The 23,254-nt window shown below is 33.0% G+C and overlaps 1 protein-coding gene across 3 annotated transcripts in view; it reads right to left on the bottom strand.

Moving 5' to 3' along the window:
- LOC147067042 (uncharacterized) overlaps positions 1-23,254 on the bottom strand; it is a 105,959-nt gene that overhangs the window by 33,107 nt on the left and 49,598 nt on the right. The window contains exons 1-2 of one of the 3 annotated variants that reach the window (XM_085953662.1): positions 19,447-19,681; positions 18,746-18,902 (exon numbers count right to left, since the gene is read on the bottom strand). The exons of the other annotated variants lie outside the window; for them this stretch is intronic. The gene's annotated coding sequence lies outside the window, so the exon portion shown is untranslated. Of the gene's footprint in view, positions 1-18,745; positions 18,903-19,446; positions 19,682-23,254 lie in introns of those variants that run through there. 3 annotated transcript variants of the gene reach the window in all.

Raw genomic sequence — 23,254 nt, 5'->3', positions numbered from 1 at the left:
TGCCTCCGGTATAACCGAACAGTACCAAAAAACCTTATGTAACAATGAATCGAGTAGAAAAATATTAAGTTATACCTACCTAATATATTGTGTAGTAAGTAATAACTGTAACTTGTGATTTCTCGACTTTTCCGATACTTGAGATTCGAGAGGTAAGGAATATTTTTGTTGAGACGAGATTTTTCTATCACATCTACGTACAATGTTGTCATAATGCAACATTCAAGCGACAATTATCCATGACACATAAGATACATTTAATTAAAATACAGATTACATAATTATAATGCTTGTGTATAATAGCCATGGGACTACGTGCGAGAATAAAAATATTCTTTTTTGAAAAAATTGACAAAATAATACTTATTTCTCAAAGTCATCAATTACATTTTAATTGTATTGAATCATTAGATACCGACTCAGGTAGACAGCCGATACATTCACAACGACTGGTCTTACTTTTTCTGCCCCTCCCGTTTTTGTCTATGGGTGACCTGTCAATGTTCTATAGAGTGCCCATACCTGATGCGTCTGTCGTGGTCACACGGGGAATGGTTTGATTTGGATAGATGAGTTACATGATAAATAATACACTGGCATCAACATATCTTCTACAAATGTAATGCATATATCACTACTACATATTTTATGGAAATCGAGATTACCACAGGTTTTTGTGTGAAAGACTAGTCTGACTTTCACAGCTGATGAATAACAGGAATGTATATTATTTATAAATAACACTGATAGTTAATATATTTGATTTGAGATTTTTTTATAATTCAATTTGAAACGAAAAAGAGCGAATCAATATGTCAAGCAATCTGGGATCTGATTTTGACTGCTTAAAAGTGGACCACTCGTTGCTTGTGCAAAAAGTTATGCTTAGGCTTTATTAATCTAAAGATGGTGGTGATTGAATGCTATACAGTGTAGGTGCGGGAATTTAGGGCATTGTGTTATGTCTTGTGGTTACCAAGAATGTGACGCGTTAAAGTAAAACCATCACCTTAGTCCTAAAATATATTGTTATTTATTTGTCGATTGCGATAAACATTTTCCTAGTGGGAAAATCTTACATAATATTATATGTGGTATTTTCTATTTTATTCAATCAAGTGGCAGTCTAAAACCGCATCGAGTTCAGTTATGTTAACCGTTTCCTCAAATGATGCCGATGACTTTACTACATGCTATATCTACTAATTTCGTTTGTCTATTGAAAGTTCATTTTCTGTGTACTAACCACACACTTTCCACCCACTTGGTAATATAATGTATACTTATATGCATCTCGGCCTATATCTATAACATACTATATAAACCTTGCATCGCGATGTTAAATTGTTTCATCCTCATTCCTTGTTGAAAATCTGTTGCAATAATAATATTATTATGCATATTAGGTATATTGTCCAGAACATTTTAGTTTAGATGATTAATGACATCATTAATGTACGTATTTGAGTATTATGAGTTTTTAAAAAGATTTTGCCTCTGTATCATTCTAGGAATTCAATATCGATATTATAATATCTCGCCCACCTTTGCATATTACGTGCATATTAAAAAAAATAAACGATATCGTATCTATTATTTGTCCATTGTCTAGTTTGCGAGCGGCGAACGACTGTTCTATTACAAACTCAACCTTCAGTATGCAGTTTGAGATGCATTTTTTCTTTCATTTTACAGGTAACTGCAGCATAGCTTGCTAAGGACATCAGACATCATACCCATTCAAAAGGTATACTTAATACATATATATATATATAATATACAACATAATTACACACTGCAATCAGCAGCTGCCCGATGCAGTATTTGTTAGTCATATTATAATATTTCGTCACTAATACACATACATTAACTCATTCATAATATTGTGTGATGGATGAATGATGAACTATATTGACGTCATTATATTAATATAATTTTAGGATTCTATTAATAACTCGTGAGTAGTAGTGACAGTGGCGAATACTGTTTGTTGGAAGGAGGTAAATAGATGATTAACCATAAAAGAAGAACAATACACACTTAGACAGACTCAGATCAGTAATGTGGGGTAATTTGTCGCATAAGTGGAATATGTTTAATTTATTTACATTATTAATTTTGTATACGAACTGAATTTTTCGGTCGTATGTATTCTTAATTCAACGAAAACAAATGAATAATTACAAGATAAAAAGAACTTTTTATATACGTTTTTAAATTTTCTGTTGAATCATATAAACTTGACTTGACTAGCTTAAACGATCAAAAAAATTTATAGTTAATAGAAATAAAACTGAAATGTCATTTTGAGATTTCATATTGATTTCCATAGTAACGCACGTATATATTAATAACTTAGTTGCTAGGGCCCCAGACCCCTAGCAACCAATAATAGTGGATTGGATTACGGATTTCTTCTGAAATAACTTTTCATACAAAACAGAATTGACTGAAAATGAATTCAATTCTACTTAAAGATGGCTAAAAGTATTTAAAAAAATGCATTGGCATCGTGTTCTGATATATTCTAAAAGTTTCAAATGTCTAGCTAGCCACTAAGTTAGATAAAAATCGATTGCAAGATTTGTAATGGATAAACAACCACCGGACAAATAAGAATACGATCTAATAAAAACGTTGTAATAAAAAAGTGTGGACAATTTTGTCGTATCGCCTAAAATATACCAAAACTATTATGGTTTGGTTTACTCAGGGTTTAATTGAATTTAAAAAAACTAACACCATTTGTAAATAAAATTGTAGTTTTATTTCAATGAAAACAAATGATGTACCGTATGACTGACAAAGCTTAGGGTGCACTATTTATGACGGATCTTAACAGTATACCTCTACCCTTCGCCACTGCAGTATAGTGGGATTGGTAAAGTGTGCATAAATTAAGTCGTCAATCATGAACATGCTATAAAATGTGGAAATTATTTGTATTTATTTTTTCGGTTTTTGTCTAATTGCAAAGTACAAGCGCTTGGCCACAGTGATGGGCGGGCAACGGCGCGGCGGCGTCTTGCGAAACTCAAACGTATAACCGTGTGTATTATGGCCCAAAAAAGACACTGCCTGCGAACATTTCACACACGGTTATACGTTTGAGTTGCGCAAGACGCCGCTGCGCCGCCGCCCGCGCGACCACTACGTTCTTGCACTAAGTGCATTGACAAAATAGTAATCTCGCAATTCCGGAATTGAGAATTATTCTGTTCGTGATTGTAATCCCCTGTAACATTGGCCGACTAACTAGTTAAGTAAAAAAATACGTATTTTCAATGCCGCGTGGTGTACCTATCTGTGATAAATGTGACATGCTAGACTGCTAGAGTAATAGCGATGCATTTTGAGCAAAAAAAACCGTCAAAGTAGGTGGAATTGCGGCACGCGATTGGACAAATAGACGTCCTCGACATAGTAAGCGTAATGTAATAGTGAGAAAAGAATGGATGGAGTAATAGCTCATCATAAAGTGCATTCTAATTTTTTCATCTCAGTACCCGGTTACCCGAGTAGTAACCGTTTCCATTAACATACTAATTGATTCGGGCATCAATATATTATTGTATTTGCTACCTTTTTCCTCAGATTTAATAATTGGAATTAAAAGACCATAATCGATACAAAATATTTTATAGATACGAGGGTGGGTCAATAATTCCTTAGAAAAAAGCATTAAAACAGTTTTTATTTTTGTATTTTTTTTTTATTTCTCAACATAATCTCCTTGGAGCTCAATACACTTGGTTAGACGTTTCTCAATTTTTTTTAAACCGTCAGAAAAATAAGTTTTCGGAAGGTCCTCAAAATAAGCATTTGTCCGATCGATGACTTCTTCATTTGAAAAAAAACGTTGTCCACTTAGCCATTTTTTTAAGTTTGGGAAAAGGAAAAAGTCACTGGGGGCTAAATCTGGCGAATACGGTGGGTGGTCGACCAATTCGAACTTCAATTCTTCAATTTTAGCCATTGATCGTAAACATGTGTGAAAACGAGCATTGTCCTGATGAAAGAGGATTTTTTTCCTGTTTAAATGAGGCCATTTTTCTTCAATTTCGTTTTTTAGCTGGTCCAATAAAGATGCATAATAATTCCCTGTTATTGTTTTTCCTTTTTCCAAATAGTCAACGAAAATAATTTCACGTGCATCCCAAAATACAGTAGCCATAACCTTACCAGCTGATTTTACGGTTTTCGCCTTCTTTGGACATGGTTTGTCTTCGCAATCCACTGCTTTGACTGTTCTTTCGTCTCGGGAGTATATTGGTGTATCCATGTTTCATCTACAGTCACAAAGCAACGAAAAAATTCATCCGGATTGCGTTGCATGAGCGACAACAGGGCTTTAGAGGCCACCACCCTATTGCGTTTATTGTCGACTGTGAGCAAACGCGGCACCCATCTTGCAGAAATATTTTTCATGCCCAATTTGTCATGTAAAATAGAAATGACGCTACCTTTTGAGATCCCTGTAACCTCAATTATCTCACTCAACTTTAATCTTCGGTCACTTAACACCATATCGTGGATTTTATTGATCATTTCTGGTGTAGTCACCTCTACAGGACGTCCTGAGCGTGGTTCATCCTTTGTTGATGTACGACCACGTTTAAATTCATTTAACCAGTTATAAATAGTTGCAAGTGAAGGAGCAGATATGCCGTGAACTAAATCCAACTCATTTTTTATTTCCTTTGCTGTTAACCCTTCTATAATAAAATGTTTAATAACAGCTCTTTTTCTCCATTTTCCATTTTTCCATTTTCCACAAGTAATTTTTTTTTTTAAATGTACGAAAAACACACAACAACCCGACCAATCTGATTGAAACTTCACAGCATACTGAATCGGTAGTGCCGCTGCATGAAAACAAACCGCTTACAGTACTAGTCGCGCCACTTGTCGGCTTTTCTAAGGACTTATTGACCCACCCTCGTACTTCAACGAATATTTTTTGACTATTATCTACTATGGCTTGGATTAGGCAGGGTTTAATTGAATTTTAAAAACTAACAAGCACTATCTTCACAACAGTGGCGAAGGGTGGAGGTAGGCTGTTAGCATCCGACATAAATAGTGCACATTAAATTTTGTTAGTCATTCGTATTTGTTTATTATTGAACCAAGACTACAATTTACAGATGGTGTTAGTTAGTCTTAAAAATAAATTAAGCCCTACCTAATCCGAACCATAATACTTTTGGTATATTTTTGACAATCCAACAAAATTGTGCACACTTTTTCATTTATACTTATTTGTTTTCGTTGAAATAGAAATACATGTTGGCTAATAAGTCCTGCCTAACCCAAACTATATCTAATAGATAAAAAAATATTATACCATCTATGAAATATCCAAAATTATGTAAGTATCTAATAGCATAATTTTATAGATAGACGAGTATTTTTTGACTATTATCTATTACGGTTAGTTTTTTGCAGGGTTTAATTGAATTTTAAAAACTAATGCATTATTTATGACGGACCTTTACCCCCACCCTTCGCCGCTGATACCTACTATCCATTTTATCTTCCTATGGATACTATCTTCTAAACCTAAACTAAACTATAGTTACGGACCATAGAGAAAACAAAGAAATGGCAACAAAAAATTCGCGGAATAAAAATATAGGTAACTAAGTTTAGTTTGGCGCTCAAATGTTCCGATTTTCCGCGAATCTTACAAGGTGTTGTTACTATGCAAGGCATCATTGACGAGTTTGGTTTACTCGTCAATAAATAATACGTGGATTCATATTCATAACTCATACTTAACATAATCGTCCTGCCATTCTATAACCGTTACGTTTTAGATTATGAATATTACAGCTGTTTCCTTTATGCGCGGCGTCGGTCGACTAATCTGATTAATAGACTCCGGCCAGCCGGAGTTCTTTTTTTTTGGGGACGGACTCTAATATTACAACATTTTTTAATTAAAAAATGCGTTAATAATTTATGGAACCTATGTTTTTCAGAAAAATAAGGTGTACGATGTAGTAGGTACATTGAATTATTATGAAATAAATATTATTGTTATAGTATCTTTATGAATACCGAGGAATTTTCATTATGTAGAAGCGATGGTATTAGTATAGCTTAGTACCTACTTATTTAGACAAATTATTGAAGAATACAGTCACAGTAGTTCATTAACTATTTAATGTGATCTACGGCGGAGAAAAAAATAACAAGTATGTGAGAACTTCCAGAGATCATCGCATCCGAACTGAATGTGTGAATTCAAATGGCAGTGATTTTACTTGTGCATGCGATGCCATCATCGCACTCGATTCTACATTTTGTGCACTGTACTATGTATTTTGGCTGAAATATCACAATAGATTTTGATAAAACACTAAGTAATTTTGCAAACCAAATTACTATTATTTAATATGATGTTATTTGCATGGAGGATGTTTTGGCCCTTGGGTAAATCTACAATCTACCTCGAACAACTCTGCATGTTTTACTCCAAGAATCAAAACTCTTCGTCATCATAATGCGTGGACAGTATGTCAAACTTGTATCTACCTACAGACTATTCATATGAATTTATTCAACAAAATTTCCCATTGCGGTAGCTAATAATATTTATAATAATATGTTAACATATTTAAAATAAATGTATCATATGAAAATATATGATAGCTGTGGAGGGATGTATCTCTTAAATTTCAGCTTAGCTGAATATATTTGTGATGAATGATTTACATCGCAATTGAATATAACGCAGGTAGCTTAGTTGGCAGAGCACATTGGCGCGAATCCAGTGGGCGCAGGTTTGTATCCTGCTGGGTATCGTATTATTTTTTAATAAGATCTTTTCAGTTTTCTTTGATGTGCTTTCAAACTATGTAGCTATCTTCAATTAAAAATGTTACATTGTCAAATCTTGTGAATTATTCGTTGACTAAAAAAATAGTTAATTGGATGATTTATAATTTTCTAAAGCTCTTATTGTACATTTCGTATATTTATTTGTTGTATATTAAATATCTACTTACTTATACATAGGTGTGTAATATTATATCTTTGAATTCCTTACTTATTAACTTAAAAATAACAATAATGCATGAAATACTCATACTTATAATATATATTATATCACTTCAAGTACCTACCGATAACAAGGGCTGCGCGACTTATCAATACTCTGACTAGAGACGTATACATGTTGCTTTTTATTAGGTATTCTTATAAATTGCTTCACTTACCCTTATTTAAATAACATATCATTTGTGAACGTCGTGGATTAATAATTCTATATGTACACAATATCCTTTAAATAAAAAGGGAGTTAAGTAAAACATTGTCTTTATGGAGCTTTCTATATTCTGTTACGCCACTGAATTGTCTTAAACAACTGATTTAAGAACAATACGCATACATAAAATAATGATAGTTAGATGGATACAATTTTCAGTCCTAATTTGAAAACATATCTCTACGAAGTGCAAGTTATACCCACCTATTAACGTACCATTATTTACGAGGAATAATTATTATTAAGTCATTCGCCCAACCCACTAACTTCATTCAGTAGATCGAGTAGGTACACGCTGAAAAAACAATATGCATTATTTTTCCCATCTGCCGGATTGAACCCGCAACCCACAGTTTCATAGATGGCTACGCTACATCAGCCGCCGTGTGTACAAAATCTTGTATTTCGATAAAAAATATATACTATATTGGTGTATACCACAGCTGATGATGATAAATAATATTGTATTGAAAATAATTCATTTTAAAGTTGTTCACTTCCTTCATTTATGAAGCGATCACAAGCAATTCAAAATTTGTCATCGATAGAGAACCTTTTTTGACACCTACAGTTGATGAATTTTAAACATAGCAAATTTTTCAGTGATAAAGTTACCCATCTCATAACGTACTTATCTATATAAATCAGTCATTTAATAAATAAGTACAAATATCACCAACCAGTTAGTTTTTTATTAAAGTTAATTTTTATGTACGCAACAATATGCACATATATTTCGTTATTATTGTGTTATTCAATTGAAAATGTCTGTTACGATAAAATATGTTGTAAGTATATCAAAATTACAAAAGTTGAAAAAAAATTAAAACTTTCATATTAAGTGTTTATTAAAGTAATATGTGTCTAGGTACCTGTCGTTTTATATCATGAATAGTTTTTTTTACTCTTTATGTGCATTTAAATCAAATAATAATACCTAAATACATGAATAAATGGGCGTGTCTGGAAATCTGTAGGTACATACACAGTTCGCCGTATCCGAAATATTGTATGGGTAATAATATATGGTTGTATATTAAAGACTGTTCAACCTGTTTAGGTCGTATAGTACTGAGATAAAATTCATGTCCAAATAAAACACGGTTCTTGTCGGTTTACAGGAAGCCAGTGGCAAACAAATTTTGGAAATAGCCGATTACTTGATAATTTTTTGTTGGGTTAGGTTTTCATTATTGAATTTATGAATTTTGCCACAATCGGCTATGATAATTGAATTAATATTCATATTGAATCTAATAAAATTGGATACCTTATCTTATAGTATACGGTCATCTCTTTCCGATAGAAAGCTCAGCGCAAACTGTGCCACGGTGAAATGCATTACGTACAATTTACATGTAACCTTAAATGGGACGGGCGGTGACTTTTTTTTAAATTAACGGTAACCTACATTTTATCTACTTAAGGTTTTATAACTAATTTAATCACGGTAAGTAGTAAAATGTGTGGCATTGCGGATTGGTAGCTCTGTAATATTCTAAATCTAAATGTATTAACGTAATATTTATAATGAACATAAGTGCAAAACCTTTAGAAGAATGCAATTACGGCTGACGCAATACACAATATATAATAACATAATATATTATAATTACTTATATAATAATTATTCAAACGAATATTTCCAGAAAACCTATTGTTTTGATACTATACACATACTTGGTAATGGTATCAATATGATACTTTTAGAATATTTCAAGGTCCACGCACAAAAACTTTCAATATTTGTAGGTATCAATTAATTGGTATTTGTATGCATAGTAGTTGTACGTACCTACGAAAAAGTTCTTAGAAATATAATTATTAAAACATGTATTTTTATACGCATTGTATAAAATGGTTCACTATTGCTTACAATAAATTTGCTGCGATAAAAAGAACAATAAAAGCGGTAACTCGAGAATCTTAATTGGTTCATATTATTATTAATTGTTTGCAATACGCCGCTCAGCTAAAATTATTTTCGCAAGATAATTATGATAAGTACCTTCGCACCTGAGCTGGCAGAAAAAACAACTGACAAATTGTAGAAATCCATACTAAGAATCATTTGGGCAAAAGTCTCCTTAGGATATTGGATTCGTCCACCATTTTAATGTGTTTTTTTATGGGTTGACGGTTAAAAACGTGAGCTGGCCGGTGTTTACTGATTAATATTATCAGAAAAGCATTTCGAATAAAAAATAATCACAATGTACACACGATACGATGGGAATGAAATTAAAAAGGAATAATGAAAAAAAAACAACACTGACATCCGCCGTGTGGTTTATTAAAACGAAAGTCGATCGGTTAAACCAGTGTTTCCCAAACGTACATCATGATCATACTGGTACTTTCTGATACGACAGATTTATCAGCGGTATTCGGTTATTGGACAGTTAAGATTGAGATTATTCAATATATGGGGAATTATTTTAAATATACATAATTTGAAAACATCTCATGCATATACACACTAGAAAAAATCATTTTGTGAAAAAGTGATATATATATATATATGCATGAGATGTTTTCAAATCATGTATACTCAATATATAGAATGTTACATTCTCAAATCTTCTGTTGTATAAAAGAAAATAGTTTATTGAATTCTTTGAACTTAGCATCCGTTTAATTTTAATCATAATATGTTCAATTAACAATATATGACGCATCCTCGCATAGACGCATCCTCAAAATTCCTTGGACTGACCGGGTAACAAATGTTGAAGTTCTCAATCGAATGGGGAAGGACCGAGAAGTTCTACGTAGTATCAAAACCAGGAAACTACTGTACCTCGGCCATATTATGAGAGGACAAAAATACAGCATTCCCCAACTTGTCATTCAAGGCAAAAACAATGGGAAGCGTAGCAGAGGACAGCGCCGCACTTCGTGGCTTAAGAACCTCCGTGATTGGTACGAGTGCAGCTCCACTGAACTGTTCCGGGTAGCAGACGACAAAGATAAGATCGCCTTGATGGTGGCCGACCTCCGCTAGGGGATGGCACAATACGAAGCAGAACAATATATGCATCAACAGTAATAAATTATAATCCAAGTCAGTTCGTTGGACTGTGAACACCTCCGATGTGACAACATTGAAATTTTAAAGGAGATACCAAAAACTACTAGGTATATAAACATAAAATTGAAGGTAGATTTATTCACTGTCTATGAATAACTTGTTTTTATCAAAATGACATGTCGTCAACGACTAGAGTGTTTGTAATTATTCCGATGTGATTACCACGTAAATTGGACGTAAATAAGACGTGTCTATATTTAATAATTATATTACACTTTTGGTGGCAGATAGAACATTGGCGATATTAGTAAACTATGGTGTAAGTATATAAATGAATAGAGACTATAAAATAAACCGTTTTGATTAATGACAGCGTAGGTTTAAACAACTCGACGACGATATTTCCCATATGGAGACGATATACATTATACATAGATTAATATATGTAATACATAATATAGAATTTTGAATTTAATATCTGACAAGTCTTATATTTTAATTAAAAATGGGTTCAATCGACTACCCTTATAAATCTTTGGCGTAACAGTGGAGCTATGTACAATAATGTTGGGAAACTAAAATAAAACATAATAATATCTCTGAGAGGTGACCTAATGTCGATTTTCATATCGCGTATGGCTAACTTTGTTCGATAACAATTTATATATAAAAGAAAGACAAAGAAAATAAAAACGTTTTGGAACACACACGTGGAAAGAATGTGCGACATAAATTATGCTCCCAACGAATTGATAATTGTACATATTATTATTATGATATAATAATATGTAAATTGCAGCGAAAAATGAGAGATACCTTCATAAATAATCGTGCCTATTAAAAGCACACATATGATTTGATTAGGTGAATGATACATAATTCAGCACCGGTAGTGCTCGAATCTATCCACATAGTAAACATGGAAATTATTGGAGGGGTAGCTACCTATCATCAGCTATCAGTCTATAAGAAACGAAGAAGAAGGGACTAAGTACTTCGCATAAAAGAAAACGACTATATTTATTTTTTATTTTTCTTCATTTGATATGAAAAAACAACCAAATACCATATGCGGGTAGCAGAATGGGATAAGTATAACCCTTGCCTACAATCAGATAATCAATTTCTCGACTAGTAACATTAACAGTACATATGTAAATAATTTAGTATCAACGATATAGCAAACCATGCTCTGTAACTGGGCTGCGCGGTCTATGCGGACTGGAAAGGTCTAATACGAAAATATAAATTTCGCTATTCTGTTGAACCATGGCCATCTTTAGTATACAGGCCAGGCAGGCACAATTTTTAACTCTGTGGTCCTATTTTATAGCTGTCAAAATCAAATTTCACCTAAAAGTGGGGCCACACCGGCAACAAGTCGCGCGACAACTCGTTAAATTTTACGATAATCATCATAATTGCTTAAAAAATTTTACGATAATTATCATGCTTATCGTAAAATTTAACGAGTTGTCGCGCGACTTGTTTTCGGTGTGGCCGCACTTTAACACTCACTGTTGGTAACAAATAGCAACAATTACTATTATACTCGAACAGCATCTTCTTGGCTACGTGTTAAACTGTGAACTAACAAGCTCCTCCCATTTTTACCGGAATTCCATTATAAACTAACAAACTCCTCCCATTTGGTCGACAACAGCGCCTTCCTGCTTTTGCCTAAATCTTCTTGTTGGAGATTAGGTGTCTACATATTTTTTTGTGATAAGTCTCAATTTGTAGAATATTTATGTCACAAGACAAAACATAATATGGATAGGTTCCTACCTAAATTATTTAATTTTTATTAAAACTTGATACTTAACGACATCTACGAAATATGACCACATAATCTATTCACATAATCCCACTTAAGCGTCGGTCTATAGTGTAGTGGGTCCCAGGTTCGAATCCTGGGTCTGACAAATACACATATTGTTTTTCAATTTGTGTTTGAGTCAGAGTATGGACCTAATAGGTTGAGCAAGTGGCTGACATCCATTTCTCGTAAAAACAAAATCTATTAACACAAATCTCCACTCTTGTGGAGGCCCATCAATGACCCATATGATCTTATTAGGATCGGACATGGTCGAAAAAAAAATCATTTGTTCTTACGAAGAGAGCCATATTTTGATATAAGTATAAGATATTTTAACAATAGTAAAATACACAGCCTGTAAGTCGAACAATAGTTCAGTTGATAATAGATTCGATTACAGATAAAACTGTAATCGTACTATTTATTTATACAAAAAGGCACACGAAACAAACTTGAAAACTGTGCTTAGGATCGACCTGTGTATATTATGTTCTCGTAATGTTACTTATATTATGTACACAAACAAACATAATTAAAATTATATAGCGTTATCGCGCTGATTGTTATTATGAAAATGGAATGGCCGATATGGAATAATTGCCTGTAATAATTGCTTTTATTAACCATAAAGAGAAAAATATAAGAAAATAGGTATATATTTAAGATAATTAGTACAAAAACTGAAAAATCAAGAGTAAGGCCCGTTTCAGACGGGACACAGGTGTCGCGCTCGATATAATATAGGAGGCCTTTGTATTCGAATAAAGGGGATTTTGTATTATGTTTATGAATGAATAGCTAATGAGTCAACGCATAATTTCGCGTTATAAATTAGAGCATAAAACTGGCTGCGGTAATAAAAACAAGTGTATCGGCGGCTGACGGAAAAGTGTACCGGACACGCGTTTACTCATTAGCTCTGGGGCGTTCATAAACATAATACAAAGGCCCCTTTATTCGAATACAAAGGCCTCCTATATTATATCGAGGGTGACACCGGTGTCCCGTCTGAAACGGGCCTAAAGTAACACGAAGCATTGATACGTCAAACATTGTCCAATAATAAGCCACAGTAGTTTAGGTATGCTATGGGCGATCCGACAAAAATAGTGTAACCCTTTTCAGTCATACTTAATTTGTTTCCATAGAATTAAGAATATATTATACTCGTACGACAGGCGGTGTTAGTTAGTTCTTTTAAAGTTCATGCCCTGCTTAAACCAAACCATAATCGATTCAAAATATTATAAGTATAGATAAATGGACATCATTTACTAAGGCTTGAATTAGGCAGGGTTTAATTGAATTAAAAAAAAACTGAAAAACACTATCTAGACATTGTAGTGTTGGTTCAATGAAAACAAAATACGATTGACTGTCATAGTTTAGTGTGCACTATTCGATATATATCAACAAAAAATCTCAAATAGAAAAGTAAGTAACCAAAGCAAAACGTCACACAGCCGCCATTTTCTTCTTTTATTTACAAACAATGCTGATAACGAAGGGATAATTATTCTTTATATGTGGGGTAGTTTTACCAGAAAATACAAAAAGTGTATTGCCTTCTGGTTGAGACTGTAACAAGGTCTAATCCTCGACTCTGGATAAATATGGGATTAATTTAAACACGTGTTAAAGAATACGTACGTATCATAATATGCATTAAAGTTTTTCAATTACATATTGGCAATAAGTGACAACATTCAGGTGGGTTTCGATTTTTTTTTACGTTTTATGGCCTGACCGTAAAACGAAACAGACTTTAAAACAAAACTTTGATCCATGGCAGTCGCATTTCCATTTTATTTATGTGTTCTGTGGTAGTTGCCAATTGATTCCAACTACCTAACTCACATAGTTCTGTAACAATGACTGTCAAATGATAATTCAAAAACTTTATATGACTCCTTCTCGGTATAGTACCAATATTGTCAATTATAGTCCAAACTGTTTGGTGTTGTATGATTTCTTTCACACGGTGGAATTGTCATAAGTACGTTTATTTAGTAAACTTAATATTATCCTGTATATAACGACCAATGAGGAAGGGTCAAAAGAAAATATTCGCACAATGTAATACGAGAACGGAGGGATCAAATTAAACATGGTAACATGCGGCAATATTAAAAATATATGTAAAAACCCATGTGGGAGTGGACAAAGTTGTAATCACATAATATTATGTACTAGAACTAGATATAACATGTCACACGTTATTATTATGGTGCAATACAAGCGTGGTGAAAGTGAGGACTTAGTTACAATAGAATTTTCAGAAAGATCCAGACATTCAGTCATCCACAGAGATTCAAAGGTTGGATTGTAGACCGGAACGGTGTGAAAACGTCATTGTAGAATCATTTAAGACTTTATTTAAACTCGAGCGCATGTTCAATAAATAAATTAATTTTCTCACAGAAGGCGTAGTGACTTTACTTTATCAGTTAGGGGACACACATATATGGGTAAGTTGAGATAATATGAAAAAAATAAGGGCACCTAAAGGTTGTCAAAGGGAAATTATAAATGCCTTCATCCTGTCTGAGTATGTGACATCATAAGAGCTTGCTCCACTGTTAGCATTAGTAGTGAGTGACCCAAAAGGTGTGTTAATTGACGACACACAACACCTTCGTACATTTCCGCCGGCTCTTGTTACAATCGGCCCAACTCGGTGTGTGCACTCTACATGCAGTGCTTCCCAAACATACAACTATGATGCACAACGCAGCCCAACAGTCAAGTTCACGATCATGACGATGACACGCTGACATGGTACTGTTAAGAGCGAATACTTATATGAGTAGGTGATTTAATGAAATAAAAATGCAAGAAAATATGCAAAAGGACTAGAGAACTAAAACTGAACAGGATAGGGCGGCTCGAGGACCTCGAGAAAAGCGGCAGAGAAGACCAAGGCACTATTTGAAGAGTAATGTTATCAAGAAAGACAGTAAGAGTGCACTGGCTGGAATATCACTAAGTTTAGTTATCTTAACTAGTATAGCTGTATACGGATCAAACATTGGCTATTTATTCGAACGTAATATGTAATAGGTACCTATATTATGGCTAGGTTATGGGACGAATAAATTACGAAACATTTCATTTTGCAATTAAAAGAAAAATAAGTGATAAAAAAGTGAAGGATTATCGCGAACCCGAAGAATATATGACAATGATTCAATTGCAAGACATTTTTTTTTCTAATAGCATTCAATATACGATATTATGTTAAAATTCATCAACGTCAAGAGTTCAAACTCCATTTTTACAAGGCTAGCATACAGTAAAGTTGTGTGTTCAACAGTTATAGCCCGTGCGACAGGCAGATAGAAATGTACTTTGAGCTACTTAATTTTTATGAATTATTCTGCCTACATGAAAGCAATCAAAAGGAAAAAAGATATACCAAAGTAATGCAAATTATATTGTATGGATAGTTGTGAGTGTGGGTATTTGGATATAGGTACTATCATATATTAAATATAACTGGTACTAGGTATATTATAAATTAAATGTAGGTTTTGCTATATTAAGCAGTCAGTTCGGAAAATTTTGCAAAAAAAAAATATTTGACAATAACTGCCATTCCGTAAATCTACACGGGTATGTATGTAAAGAAGGCTATCGCATAGAAACAAAAAATATTTAAAAAAAAAACATGTAGAGAACCGAGGCGGGCGTGCAAACAAAGAGGCACATCCAAACCAAACAGCCGAACAAATAACAACTCGGAGACGACAAATGGCTATCTGTGTTTGAGAAGCTGTGATTTTCAACATGTTCTTTTTTCAAAATGGCATTTCGTTTTCCGCCAAGAAACAACAACAATAATTCGGCATGATTCATGCGAACAATACAGCCTTTGACGTAAGTAAATACCTACATACGTACTAAGTCGCATACGTATTTACGCATTTTCTCACGATTAGAGAGACGACGTATTTGGAAATGCGTTCGTTAAAAGATTCATACGAGTGTATAAGTTGAGTGAAAATTATTGAGAAACCTATGGTTTTGTTATTTTGTCATTTGAGCAAATATACATAAAACAGTTTTACACTCGTTTTTTTATATTTGTTGATACTAGGTATAACGTGATAATCATAACATAACATTCATGACAAATGTGTTGTAAATTTAAACGTATTTATGATACATAGTTGTAATATGAAATACACAGAGAGTAGACACTGCCAATTCCGAAATTAAGATAATGAATTTATATGTTCTTGGTCTTAGGACATTAAGGTTATACCTCAGTTGGGGCACGGTCTAAAAAGATCGTGGCTAGGCGATGCGCGGATTGCGGGTCGCGGGTGCAAATGACGCATACCGAACAAAATATAATTTGTCATATAAATCCAACATGCGTCCATTTAATGTTCTATTAGTAACAATAATAATATATTCATTGACATGTTTTCTTTTTCAAGTAAATGGGTAACGTTTTTAGTCATCTTTACACGATTTAAGAATTAATACCCCCGTCGCCACCACGAAACAAATTGACGTGTTCCCAGCTCGACGTTCTCTCTCCGAATGCCAGCAAGTCCAAAATTTCGTCGCGCCTATAGTTGAAAATTATTTGCCGTTTCACTGATGTGTCGTCTTAATAAGGTTTCTTCTATGCAACGAATTAAGGCTTTATTTTTTGTGCTCTGAGCAGCCAATTGAGATTTTTCTTTGCGAATGATGTGCTGTCATTTACGATTGTTCATCACAATATTCTGTCGTGGCGGTTCATTGTTCATAAAACTTATTTACGGCTTTAAACGCAATGTGTCTTTATCTCAGTGCGGACCTGACAAATAAATACATATGAGTACCTTGGTATCAAAGTGGGACATAAGCCATTGACAAAATTTAACAGGGGACTCTCAAACATGTGTGAAAAGTGTCCGTTTTTCATATAACATATCAACTTTAAACTCAAATTTTTTTGATACTTTTGGTGGATTTTTTGAAAAGAGCATCACTTGCACTACCATAATCAATTAAAACATGAATTTAGTGGGAGGTGGCGTTTGTCCCACTTTGATACAAAGGAACTCATATTTGAGCACAAGAGTCGAATATTTGGTACAAATAAATTTTCAATACAAAACACATTACAGATAACTTAATCAGCTGCGTATTCATATATTTAGGAGACATACTATAGAAGACGGTTTTCTTCAACTTCATTGGAAGAGTAACGTTCCAGTTCAGGTGTGCGCATATTTGTAAAAATATGTCTGCACAAATGTTTACAACCTTCATACAACAGTAAATTTCCAGTGGTATGCGATACTAGACCTTTGGATTACCTAAATTTAATAGACTAACCAATGATCAAATTTTGCACATTATTCAGAGACATATTTTTTACAGGACGAATGTCGTCATGATATTGTATTTTACGGCTATTAAGCTAAAAATACTATAATTTTGAAGGATTCAATCCAAAATAAAACCAGGTCCCCTAGTCTTTTGGTAATTACATTTTTATAATTTGTACAATCAACATACACGAATATGACAATGATTTCGGTATGTTAATAGACTCGACACCCATTGGAACTTTCCACGTGGTTGTCAGTTCGTGGGGAACCATGTGGAAAATTATATCACTTTACTTTTGCGCACAAGTCCGCAAGCAAAATATTTACAGTAATAATAAGTATATAGCATGATAAAGTGAGATATAACTGTATATAAGTGACAAAACAAAAGATAACAAGACAATAATGAAATGCGGCGTTGTTTTTCAAAGTAAAACGAAATGATAGCAATCAGATAAGTAGGTATGTAGTACTTATGCGATTAGATTAATTACTAATAAAATAACTATGCCATTTCATTTATCATTAAAACTCTAAGAAAACTCAATTATGTGTATGTTAATGTTAATAGCCTGAGACCACTGAGCGAAATTTTTCTGTCAATTGGGTCAATATTAAAATATGATATGTACATAAGTAATTATATTATAAATAAAATTGATTTTGCTTCAAATCTCCCTCTATCCCGTCGATCTAACTAGATGATTTTAATATAATATTAATACAATCGACCGAGGGTAGCTACTTGATGTTATTGAATTTAAATTCTAATGGATTTAAGTTTTGTACTATTCCATTGGAGTCTTTTTTGCGACCCGGGTTTCGCATTTAGGTCTGCGCTCGGATCGACTAGTGCCTGAAGATGCCGAAAGGCGAAACCCGAGTCGCAAAAAACGACTCAAATGTTAATGAGGCAAAACTTAAATCCATTAGGATTGTAATAAGTAATAATTAATGAATTAAGAACACGATTGCAAAATATTGATTACTGACTTATTTTAAATCTAGGCGTACCTATCTAAAGATTATGGATTTATTTTCAATAGTTAGATTATAGTGTTATAAACGCGCAGAAAACCACGTGGTAGAGAAGTAATGACCAAGAACACTATTATGGAGTATTACATTTTCTACTGTACATAGTGGAAAACTTCGTGTAAAAAAAACCGGTCCACTAGATGTAAGCTTGGGGATACACGATTTAATTTGATAGTAGTAACAAGTGTTTCCAGTAATCGCAAGAAAATGATGATAAAAAACCTCTATAAAGACAATAGGTAAAAACTCACCAATGATAGTCGCCGTGTTCAAGTAATTTCTCCAACAGCCGTCGAATTAGCGCCAATTTACGCACACACTTTAATCAGTTTTTCTTTCCAAAGTTAAACACGTAGGTACTAACATATTGTAGAAAATAGTTTCTCATCCAATACGGCCGATTCCCGCCTAACGAAAAAGAAAATATTTTATTAAAAAAAAAAGAAAATAATTACCTACTGATATTTATTATCGTTATTATGTCTCAAACGTTTCAGATATTTTTGACAATTAAAGTCATTATGATTGAAATTGAATTTAAGTAAAACACATAATAAATGTGCTTATCGTCTGATTATTTTGCCGCCAAAATGCCAGTATATTTTTATCAAACGGGAAGATTGTAAAACGAATATTATTCGGTAATTTATTATTATTGAATTAAAGAATCTACATACATACAGATAAAATATTCGACCGATATTATCAAATAAATAAAATAGTTAATTATTTCAAACATAATATCAAAGAAATTTAACTTTTTGCCGCCTTGCAGTTTTAGGCGGGCGGTGCAGTTTAGTTTACAATGCTCTAGTGACGAGCGCAAAATGCAACACTGACTAAATAATTCGAATTTCAAATATTGAAGATATTACAAATTAAAAATTGTGAGGTGATTGGAAAATATATTATACTAGTGAATGTAACGTTGTAGTAAATGTGCTGTACTTACATATAATGTTACAAGACGTGCAATCGTATGAAATATGAGACAAGACTATTCATAAGAGCAAAAAAAAACTCTCCGCGGACTTTGGTACTAAATTTCTGCATATACGGTAAATGGTTACGTTTACGTTTGCACAATGAGCGTGTTTTATTATTACAAAATAGTTTATTTAAAAAAAATGTTTGCCTTTTGAGCGAATAAAAAAGCGACCGCGCAGGCCAAAGGACAACTATCGACTGAGGCGACGCTCGCGTGCCAATATGAAAACTTCTTCCTGAAAAGTTAACCCTTCCAGCACTGAGCTAGATGACCCAGTCATTTTGTGCTCTATCGTTCAAGTATTATAATAGGGTGACAAGGATTTCCTGCATGAATATAAGACACTATTGTTAAAGCATTAATAAATTGTTTAATATGTTATTGCTTTATTTAGGCTTTAGACTCAATACAAATAGTTAAATAATTGTTTTAGGTTGTGACATATTATGGGTTTGAGGACAGAGCAAATATTAAAGACTAACAAAGTTTAGATTTTAGGACACTGTATCATAGGCAAAGCTTCAGATACCGTACAAAAAATGAACAAATCAGATACAAATGCGAAGTTGACAATGTGGACAAATTTATGGAATGTATTGAATCGTAACGTACAGAAAACCTACTGACTGTTCCCCCCGACAGATGGAAGAACAGTTATATGCAAGATTTAATTATATACCATTTTTCCCTTCGAATAAATTCGTCTCTAAGTCTCAACAATTTTTTTTGGGTTGGAAAAAATCGAAGATATTAAAAAAAATGTCATCTTTTATCATTTTATTATAACAAATAACTAAATTATAGTCATAATTGAAAAATAAATACACCGATAAGATAAATTTAACGATATGTTTTAGTTATGGGGTTAAAAATTACATGTTTTGTTATTACGGTATTTGGATAATATGAATAGGTACATAAAGTCAGTAATGTGTGTGCATTTACCTGTGTGCGAAAAGAAAATGGAATCTAAAATCAAAATCACTACTTTTCAGGAAAGCCAAAAGAACATTAGGTTTAGAAACACTTTTCTATTGAAGATATTATTTACTTCTACAACAACGATTCGACACGTCCCCCTTTCCAACATGTATTACGAATTTAAGCCCATTATTAGATTGTAAGAATATCTCCATTTTCCTTTCGTAGACAGATAATAAATAATAGTTATTAGGTTATTACAATTATGTTTATCATAATTATCTATAACGCATGAGAGAAAACGGATGTAAATGTGTATTAAAGAGTCAGACAGGGAGAAGAAAATTCTAAATTTGATAAATAAACTTAAGTACAAGAACATAAAGGAATCTTTTATTTCAATCAAGTAGTGAAATAAAACAAATTACAGAGTACTCTCATCATAGTTTGACAGATACTTGCAATGAGGTGTTAGTATGTCAAGTAAATAGAAATTACATTAAAATTGAGTCACAAATTTTCAAGTTTTATTCACATGCCTATTATAGAAAAACCTTTCTGTAATCTTATGTTAATGTACCTACTTATTTAGCAATTAAGAGTTCTGTGTTGTTATCTTTATGGGCGATTATTGGACTGTGACTAAACGTTAGGCGGTAAGCAATAGTAAAACTCGTGTAAAAATACTCTTGATAACAGATTGTCCAAATGTAGATGTACGAAATACCTACTATAATATTACGATATTGCACCATAAATCGTTATTTCTTTAAATAGGAAGACAGTTTGATAACAACAATGTGTATGAAGACAACTGTTTTAGTAGATAGGTACACACCTGGGTTGTATAGTAAAGTAACACCACATATCAGGAGGAAGTTTTCAAATTCGGTCCTATCCACTTTTTGACAAAGAGAGAAAGTGCGATTTTTTCATTCCTCTTCATAAAACGTTTGTATATTTTATATCTTATAAACGTTTTATGTCTTAAGCGTCAATTACATTGAGCTTCTTTACGAGCTGTTTGTTGGCGAATTTAAAAGCGGGCGATTCAGCTACTGCGATTTGATGATTACACACAAAACTTTCCATTCGCTGAGAAGCCACAAGCCAGCGACTATTTTGACAGAACGTAGTTCGTTTTACGTGGTTGCTACTGCGCTCTACTGCGCGTAGCGTGTAAAGTTGACCGGCTTTCAACTTTTTTCGGTAGTGTTTACAACCTGCTTGTTAGCTTGTTCGATGATACACTGGGCGACTTTACAGGCAGATTATAAATTCGCCAACAAACAGCTCGTAAAGAAGCTCAATGTAATTGACGGATATCTACATATGAAAAATACAAAGTTTGTTATCTTTTCTGCCAATACCAATTTTGAATTTTCATGACACATCAAGATACAGTTTGCATATTTTGGATTAGATTTTAATTTGATGTTCTTTTTTTGACGTAACTCTCAGAATTATATTCGTTTTGAAGTATGTCTATATACAGATATTTTAATATTTAAGAATGTAATTGTTATTGTTTTGTTAAGAAAAATAATGTAAATTGATCAATGAAGCGGCCTCGTGCGAGACGGCTACATACATAAGCTAGTTAGCAATAAAACAAACGCGCCATCTCTCTGATTACATTCATAATGTATATACGAAATACACCTGCAGGATTTGTCTGCAACCGAAAATTAGTTCGTTATTTAGTAAGCTTTTTAAACGATTTGATGTAGAATTTGGCCGGACTATTAATTACATATTGTTAAGCACTCCCAAGAAAATGTTTTAGGATTGCCCTTGAAAAAAAAATGTTTTTTGGAGTTGACCACTTACAAAATAAATTACGCCCAGTTCAGAATATTACGATCTGAAAATATTTTATTTGTCATTAATCCAATTCCACCGATTATGAGGAAATAATCACCATTTTGTACACGACACGTCGACTTCGTTTAAAATGTTTAGTTTTCAAATAATATATAAACTTGATGTATGTATATACATGAACCTAAACTTGATGTATGTACCTATACACATAATAAGTAGGTACCTATCGAGACAGTACCTATTATGGGATAATATCGGACATGGGGTTTTCGGCTGCGTTACGCATTGCATACCTACTTTGGTAGAGCCTAAATTATAGAATAGAAGTGATAATAAAGTTATTGGATATATCAGTGATTGTTATGATTTATACACTTAATGTCATTCAAAAATTGCTGCATTATAGTGTTCGTTATGACATGAAAAAAATGTTTTTAATCTATGCATTTTCAAACCAACGTCATAAATAACATACAATAATGTAGCAATTAAGTACGCATTACGGTTGCTTTTAATGTATATAGCGATCGCCAACATTGCGATATGATATTATGTATTGTACTGAACGGAGGAGAGACGGAAATTTATTAAATATTCGTGGTTGTATTTTGGTCGACGCTTGTGTCTTAATCCGTTGGTTGTGATTTTCAAACAGGATCAAATCCAAAATAATATGTTGGTTTTTAAATCAATGTGTGACTGGTTCAAAAGTATGAATAGTAAGTCATAACTAATTACCAATAATCGCAAAATAGGTGTCTTAAAATATCTCCAGTAAATAAATGACAATTCACTTTTATATACTGCTGATGTATCTAGAATAGGTAGGTATTAACTTATTAAGCAACGGGATACAATAACGATTATATACGAATATCATTAAAAGGATTCAGCAATTATTATTGAAACTTGCATATAATATGGAACTCCGTTTTGAGTACATCTCCCTGGTTAGCAGTTGACTATTAAAATATATACTGTATTGCACTGATTATTAGACGGACATATAATTCAGAGACACAAAAAA

Source organism: Rhyacophila brunnea, unplaced genomic scaffold (genome assembly GCF_057557595.1).
Source record: "Rhyacophila brunnea isolate RB1 unplaced genomic scaffold, BYU_Rbru_1.0 scaffold_4, whole genome shotgun sequence".
In the NCBI taxonomy this organism is placed as follows: Eukaryota; Metazoa; Arthropoda; class Insecta; order Trichoptera; family Rhyacophilidae; genus Rhyacophila; species Rhyacophila brunnea.
The sequence above is the reverse complement of the archived record's forward strand: the minus strand, read 5'-3'. Positions and strand labels throughout refer to the sequence as shown.